The sequence below is a fragment of the Balaenoptera musculus genome, chromosome 13 (genome assembly GCF_009873245.2).
Source record: "Balaenoptera musculus isolate JJ_BM4_2016_0621 chromosome 13, mBalMus1.pri.v3, whole genome shotgun sequence".
Taxonomy (NCBI): Eukaryota; Metazoa; Chordata; class Mammalia; order Artiodactyla; family Balaenopteridae; genus Balaenoptera; species Balaenoptera musculus.
The window spans coordinates 13103292-13111353 of record NC_045797.1 but is presented as its reverse complement, the minus strand read 5'-3'; the positions used below and the strand labels follow the sequence as shown (position 1 = coordinate 13111353).

The following is an 8062-nucleotide window of genomic DNA, read 5'->3' as shown; positions in this document are numbered from 1 at the left end:
TTTTCTACTAAATTCTTAAGTAGAAAGAAGATTTTCCCGACTGCTTTATAAATTGCAAAGAATCCCATTTCATAAGGATATGCGGACTTCACATTATGCTGAGAAGTATCAGTGCCTTTTCTTCAACCTTACCTCTTCATCATCAAACGTCTGGGGGCCTGCCAGGAATAAGAGAGCAGCCAGGAGCCGGGCCTCTGTACCTCCAAGTGTCATACTCCCTTAAATGCACAGAAACCCTGGCACAGGACAATTCTTACTCAAGGGCTTCATTGCTTTCCTTTTCTGTCTGGGCGAAGGGGAAGGAGAGATTTTATTCCTCCAGTTGTATACAATGCTTCTAATTTAGGATGAAATAGAGGCACTAATTAGCACTAGTTTTGGAACATCCAGTGACTCGCTGTGTGCTCTGGGGCAATCTGCTTCTCTCTAAGCCTCACAACGTCTTCTGCGGTCACTTGTACCAGGAGCTCTCAGTGGTCACATGCACCAGGGACTCTCTTTGTTCATTTCAGTTCCATTTTTACATAATGTTATGCCTCTTTTTTCTACAGAGAATATTTACACAAGTTTACAATTAAAAAAAAATCTAAATAACTAGGTAGCAACAAGTAAACACAAACACAAAGGATCGCTTTGTATCACTAACCATAGATGAAATTATTTCTCACACGGGGGCCATCAGTATATTCTTAAAGGTTAGCAAGTATGGAATTATACATATATATATTATATATATATTTAATATATGTATTAAATATGTGTATTAAATATATGTATTAAGTATATATATTTAACTTTGTGTTTTTATTTGCATGATTTTTAAAATTAAATGTAATCATAGGATCATCTAGCTAAACCTCTTCAGCATTTAAGGTCAAGCTTGTATTTGCGTCTATCAAATTAGCACCTAGTATTGGCAACAAACTGTCAGTTCTAGTTTTAAAATAGATAACCAACAAGGACCTACTATAAAAAAAAATACAAATTAGCACCTAGTAATACTATCTTCATTGTCACAGGCAACAGGGAGAAAATAAGCTACATATTTATATAGAAAGATTTATTCCTGCCAAATAAAACCACAGAAGAGGTATTGTCCTTTGAGAGTAAGTGCTCCACGTGGTTCAAATACAGAAAAGTGATGTGAGACTCAGATCCTCACACGACATGTAGTTTTTATAAGTGGGCCTGACTGAAAACTGTCTTAGCTGTCAGTATTTGAGCATCTGCTGCCAGCTCTGACATAAGAGTTAGTTTTAGACCAAATATTCTACCGAGGATGACTGTAAAGTTAAATTAAAAAAAAAAAATCCTTTGAAGGTATCAGAAAGTAGCCAAGCCTTCCAGGACTTGAGAGGCTAAGAATGGGAAAGAAAGAAAACGCAGTGAGATCAAGATAATACTCTCCATCATTTCTCCCCTTAAGACATTTGCTGAATTATAAACAACAAGAGTCCAAGCAGAAGTTGCAGCTTAGCGAACTTCTAGGAGTCTCACAGGGCTACCAAAACAAAACGTGGTGGTCAGGCCTAGGAAGAATGCCAGGACTGGAAGGGCTCAGATTGGAGAGAAAAGGGAATTGTTGAAAAGTGAGCTGATATTCTACCTCACTTTTCCCATCAAGGCCTTTGCTGATTCCTAAGCTATGCAGGTTAGAGATCAAAAGCCCAAGCAGAAAGAGGCAGAGAAAAGGCTAAAAAGTGAAATAGTCTTCTTGTGCTGAGGAGTCAAAAATGGGAAGTCAAGGCCCAGCAAGGAGTCGGAGCTCTAAAAAATCCCCCCGGTCTTTCAGCTTTCAAATAGACTGCAGATAGGAGTAAGGACAAAGTGGAAATAAAATAGCCTCAAAAAACATAAAACCCAGCCTTAAAGTACCACATTCCCTAATTGGATTAGCGTGATCTGCCCCAACTCTGCCAGAAGATAATTAAATGATCTCTGCAGAAGGAAAGTGTTATGTAGAACTTCTACAATTATTCATACATATTGTCTAGCATTTGAGCAAAAATCTACAAGTCATGTCAATAAACAGAACCAAGTGGCAGAAAGTTAGAATAAAAAAAAGAAATAGATCAGATTCATTGGAGATTGAGATTGGAGTTATCAGACACAGGCTATAAAATAATTATAGTTAATGTCCTAAAAATAGATGACAACATGGAGAATTTCATCAAAGAACTGGAATCTATATAAAAACAAAGTGAAAATTTTAGAACATAAAGATAAATTAATTGACATAAAAATGGTCAATAAATACCTGAAAAAATGCTCAACATTATTAGTCATTGGTCAAAGGCAAGTTGAAACCACAATGAGAAACCACTTCATACCTAGGATGGCAAACAAAACAAAACAGACAATAACAGATGTTGTCCAGTGAAACACCCGCATGGAAAAATTTAAGCCTGCATACATTCCTGGGGGTGTAAAATGATATAGCCACTTTGAAAAACAGTCTGGCACTTCCTCAAAATGTTAATGATAGAGTTACCTTATAACCAAGCAATTCAACTCCTAGGTCCGTACCCAAGAGACTTGAAAACATATGTTCATGCAAAAACTTGTATACAGATGTTCATAGTAGCTTTATTCATAATAGACAAAAAGCGGAAAGAACCCAAATGTTCATCACTGATAAATAGATAAACAAAACTGTGCTATGTGATCACAAAATGTAATATTATTCAGCCATAAAAAAGGAATGAAGTACTGATACATGTTGCAACACAGTTGAACCTTGGAAATATTAAGTTAACTGAAAGAAGCCAGTCATAAAAGGTCACATATTATATTATTCCATTTATGTGAAATATTCCAGATAGGAAAATCCATAAAGACAGAAAGTAGTTTAGTGGCTGCCAGGGGCTAGAGACAGAAGAGAATGGAGAATGACTGATAATGTATACAGTTTCTTTTTAGGGTGATGAAAATGTTCTGAAATTAGATAATGGAGGTCGTTGTAGAACTCTGCAACTATACTAAAAACCATTGATTTGTATACTTTAAAAGTGTGAATTTTATGGTATGTGAATTGTATCAAAAATATTTAATAAAAAGAAAAATTAATTAATTGAAATTAAGAATTTAGTACACGGGTGTAACAGTAGAAGAGAGAATTAGTGAACTCGAAGTTTTCTCAGGGGGAAAAATATACAAATTGAGTAACAAAAAGAAAAAAGAATGGAAAAAAAAGAAAACCTAAGAAATTCACAGAACATATGAAAACGTCTGCATAGGTATAACTGGAGTCTTCCAGGAGAGAAATGATAGTAGCAATATTTGAAGAAATACTGAGAATTTCAAAAAATTGGTAAAAAAAAAAAAAATCAAGCTACAGATTCGAGGATTTTTTATGAACCCCAAGCAGTTTAAACACAAAAGAAAACCACACATAGGCCCATCATAGTGAAACTGCTGAAAACCAAAAGTTAAAGACATCATCTTAAAAAGAACCATAGGAAAAAATACACATTGCCTTCAAAGGAACAATAGTAAGATTGACAGATTACTTAGACAAAGACATGACAATGTTAAAGTGGTGTAAGAAAGGAACTGACAACTTATAATACTGTACTCAGTGAAAAAGTCTTTTAAAAAATGAAAGCAATACAAAAACATTAAAAACAATCAAAGGACCTGGCTGTCAGCAGACTTAGAGTAAAATAAGTACTGAAGGGAGCTTTCCAGATAGAGAGGAAATGATCCAAGATGGAAATCTGAAAATGAAGGGCACAAGAACTAATGATTATTGAAAAGGGTAAATTTGGGGATAAATATAAATGAAAATTATGTTCTGTAGAATAATGCTAATGTCTTTTGGAGCTTTAAGTATTACATAGGAGTTAAATGTACATAATATTAATATACATGGGCTTCCCTGGTCGCCCAGTGGTTAAGAATCTGCCTGCCAATGCAGGGGACATGAGCTTTGGTCCCGGAGGATCCCACATGCCACAGAGCAACTAAGCCCGTGAGCCACAACTACTGAGCCTATGCTCTAGAGCCCGTGAGCCACAGCTACTGAGACTTCGTGCCACAATTACTGAAGCCTCTGTGCCTACAGCCTGTGCTCTGCAACAAGAGAAGCCACTGCAATGAGAGGCCCGTGCACCACAACAAAGAGTAGCCCCTGCTTGCTGCTACTAGAGAAAGCCCCGTGCACAGCAACGAAGACACAACACAGCCAAAAATTAAAAAAATAAATTAATTAATTAAAAATAAATAAATAACATAAAAATACTTAACAATAGCACAAAATGTGGAAGTAGCAAATGCAAGTTACTGCAGTCAAAGATTTTTGCATTGTCTGGGAAAGTAAAGTACTAATTTATGTTATACTGTATTAGGTCAAGGATGCATGTTACAATTTAGGGTTATCACTTAAAGAATAATAAAGGTTGTATAACTAACAGAGGGAGGAAATGGAATAATAAAAATATGTGATTTATCCAAAGTGGCAGGAAAATAGGAAAAGAGGACAAGAAACAGTGGGACAGGTAGAGAAAAAAAACAGTAAGTGGTAGATATAAATGCCAGTATATCAGTACTTACATTAAACATGTATGGGATAAGTACTCCTGTTATAACACAAAGCTTATCAGACTAGATAAACAGTAAGAGACACACCTTACCTGTAAGGTGTACATGCAAAACTTGTACATGCAAACAGTAGCAAAAAGAAAGCTGATGTAATTATATCTGGAAAAGCTGATTTTTAAAATGACTTAACATTTTTAAAAACCAGACTTTAGTACTTTTTAAGAGCAGTTCTAGGTTTACAGCAAAATTGAGCAGAACAGAATTCCCAAATATCTCCTCTCCCTACATACCCACAGCCACTCCCTCTATCAAAATCCGCCCCGCCCCCCCAGAGTGGTACATTTGCTACAGTCAGCGAACCTACATTGATTCATCATTCTCACCCCAAGCCCGATGCATTTACCCCGTGAACCCAGCAAGGACGTTGAAAGGTTTTGGTTCTACTGAGTTTGAGGACCTGAGTTTGGATTCCTTGCTCAGAATGCTGAGCACCTGTGAAGTGTTTCTAGGGAACAGGGGATTTCGAATGGGCCTTGCTGATCAAGTACAGGATGAATACAGGAATGATCGTTCTTCTGGCCAAGACAGAAATCGGTATTCTGACAAAACAGATATACACCGTAGGGCCCATCCTGCTGCAGACAGCTTTGATGACTACCCGCCCAGAAGAAGTGATGATAGCTTTGGACACAAATGTTGAGATCATTGTGATTCACACTGATATCATGATGGGTGTCAGGATGAGTAGTAGGATGGTTGACACCGGGATATGGATTGATATGGGGGCTGGGATTGCTATGATGACTGAGGCAGTAGAGACTATGACAGAGGCTGTGATTACAGGACAGGCGGTGGCAGGAAGACCATTTGGTCATGGGCACCATAGGGATGATACCTACAGAGAAAGAGGGGACCACTATGAAGACAGACATGACAGACGAGATGACCGGTCGTGCAGCTCCCGAGATGAACATAGGCATGATGAGAGAGGTCCTCCCACCCACAGACCCAACGTGAATGTAAAGCCTCAGGGTACTCCCAAGGAAGATGATTCCTCTGCTAGCACCTTGCAGACCACGTGAGCAGCCTCTATCTGTAGAGGGGCAAAGCCTAACTGTCACAATCGCTAGACATGTCCCCCAAAACTAGAACTTCAACCTCGGGAGAGACACAAAAGCTGCCCAAGTGAAGAAGAACTCAGGAAAGGAAGGGTTGAGGAGAGGAAGTAAGTCATCACAGATGGACCTCAGCCGCATCTGGCAGAAATGCACGAAGAAAAGAGAAAGAAGTCTTTAGAAAAGGAAACATTCAATAAGGAGGAAGATTGTCGCTCTCCAACTTCCAAGCCTCCCAAACCTGAGCAGCCTCCAAAGGTAATGCCAGCCCCTCCACCGAAGGAGAATGCTTGGAGGAAGCTGATCTCAGAGCTCAGTCATAGAGCAACCACAGTAGTTCTGGCTCAGCCATCTGAGGAAGGACCAGCAGGAAAGGTGAAAAGAAAATAGATGGGTGAATGTCCCAGAAGGTCAGCGTGGCAACTCCAGCCCTAATCCAGCACAGGGAGGGAACAAAGACGACCAGAGGAGTCAGGTGGGAAGGATGGTAAAAAGGATCAGACTCCTGATCTGCGCCTGAGCCAAAGAAACCTGAAGAAAATCCAGCCTTCAGGTTCAGTTCTGCAAGCAGTCATGCTACTCTCTCCTTTGATAGTGAAGATGAAAATGAGGGCGATGATTACAACGAATAGACCTCTACATCCTCTGCTTTCTCCTAGTTTCTCTCTGCCCTGGAACATTCGAGAGCAAATCAAACCTCTATTCAGACAAGATAAAATAAAACTCACCATCTCCTGGCAGGGAGCGAGGGAGGATCAACCCACCAGGATGATTGAACAGTTCTGTGATTGAGGGATTTTCCGGGACTTGGGATCTTCTGTTTTAAAACAGGGAAAGTTCTGGGCAAACTAGGATATATTGGTCCCCTTTTATGGCAGCAAAAGACCAGGGATCCTGTGTGTCACAGATAAGCCCTAGGCTTCCTTGTAGTCTCTGTTTCGCTGTATTTCCCACCTTTCAACACAGCCCCAGCTCCATTCACTGTCTGATAACCCAATTTACAGCTTTGCTGCCTGCCTGCGCCTCCTTTCTGTGACCACAGCGGCTGTTATTCTCTGTCCTGGTAGTCGGACCCAATCTCTCCCCTAGGCTATGGCCCCTAATTCTTTTAGGACTCTGCCCTAGGATTTTGTATTAAAAAGAGGGTGATTATCTATCTATCTATCTAGATATATATAGATATAGATATATTCATTCTATATATAAAAATGTATTTCAATATAAATAAATATATATTTCTATACCTATCTATATCTGTATCTCTCTGGAAGAAGAAAACAGGTCCCAAGGTTGCTTCTGGAAAAACAAACAAGTTGGCCAAGGCACAAGGGTGGGAGGATAGGAGGAAGACTGTTTCCTTTTCTTAGCAGCTTTATTGAGATGTAATTCACATAACATACAATTCACCTATTTAAAGTGTAGCATTCAATGATGAATATATTGACAGAGTGCAACAGGAAGGAGAATTTAAAATGTGTATCCTTTTGTATCTTTGAAGTAGATGCCCAGGAACAGTCCTTGGGAGCTTTCTGAAAGACTGTCTCCCAGATTATAATCCTCAGCTTGGCTTGAATAAAATTTTCCATTCTTGGTTAAAAAATAAAAATAAAATAAAATAAGGCCCAAGGCACACTTCAGGCCAAAGGACCCCTCAGGATTTTCACTGGTTGGTAACTTTTGTTGTCAGAGGATGGAGGGGAACTCTTCAAAAGACCACAGCCTGGGATCCAGATCTTTCCCCTCTCGTCTCCCCAGGGAACTTGCCTCTTTGCAGAGCACTGAGTGCACAGCACTCTGTCAGCATTTTCAGGCACCTGTCACCAAGCATGGCATCCCAGGACAGGATGTGTGATCACAAGTTTAGTCTCATAACTCCCTTCAACTTTGCCCAAGTTAGAACATTTTTAAAAAGGTGTTTATGTTTATCTTCAGTGTCCTTTCTTAATTCACTCTAATTTTCTGCAGTGAACATATGTTACCTCTATATTTTTTAAGTTAAAAATAAAACACTGTCCTCATGGTGCCTCCTACAGGAAGCCTTCCTTGACTACTCCCTCATCTCCCCATGGTAGGTTTGGTACCCTTAAAACACTGTTAGTTTCCATAATACCCATGCTCACTTCTAGCACAGCACTTACCATAAGGTATTTTAATCACCTGTCTGATTACTTGCCTGCCCCTTAGACTGTGATTTCCTTAGAGCAGGTACTGTGCCTTTCAAAACTGCGTCCCTAGGGCCTTTAATGGGGCCTGGTGCACAGAAGGAGCTTTCCCATTTCTACCTCCCTTAATAGTCCTGCCTTTAACACCCACCCAACCCAGGCAACAACTAACCCCACACACATTTACAGAGAGCCCAAAGAAGACTTATTCCCTGCCGTCAACTTGTTGAGTAAACTTTGTTGCCA

At 39.5% G+C, this 8062-nt stretch overlaps 1 pseudogene; it reads left to right on the top strand.

The window, feature by feature from the left end:
- The first annotated feature begins 3741 nt into the window (after positions 1 to 3741).
- Positions 3742 to 6286, top strand: LOC118906317 (annotated as a pseudogene).
- The last annotated feature ends 1776 nt before the right edge of the window (positions 6287 to 8062 follow it).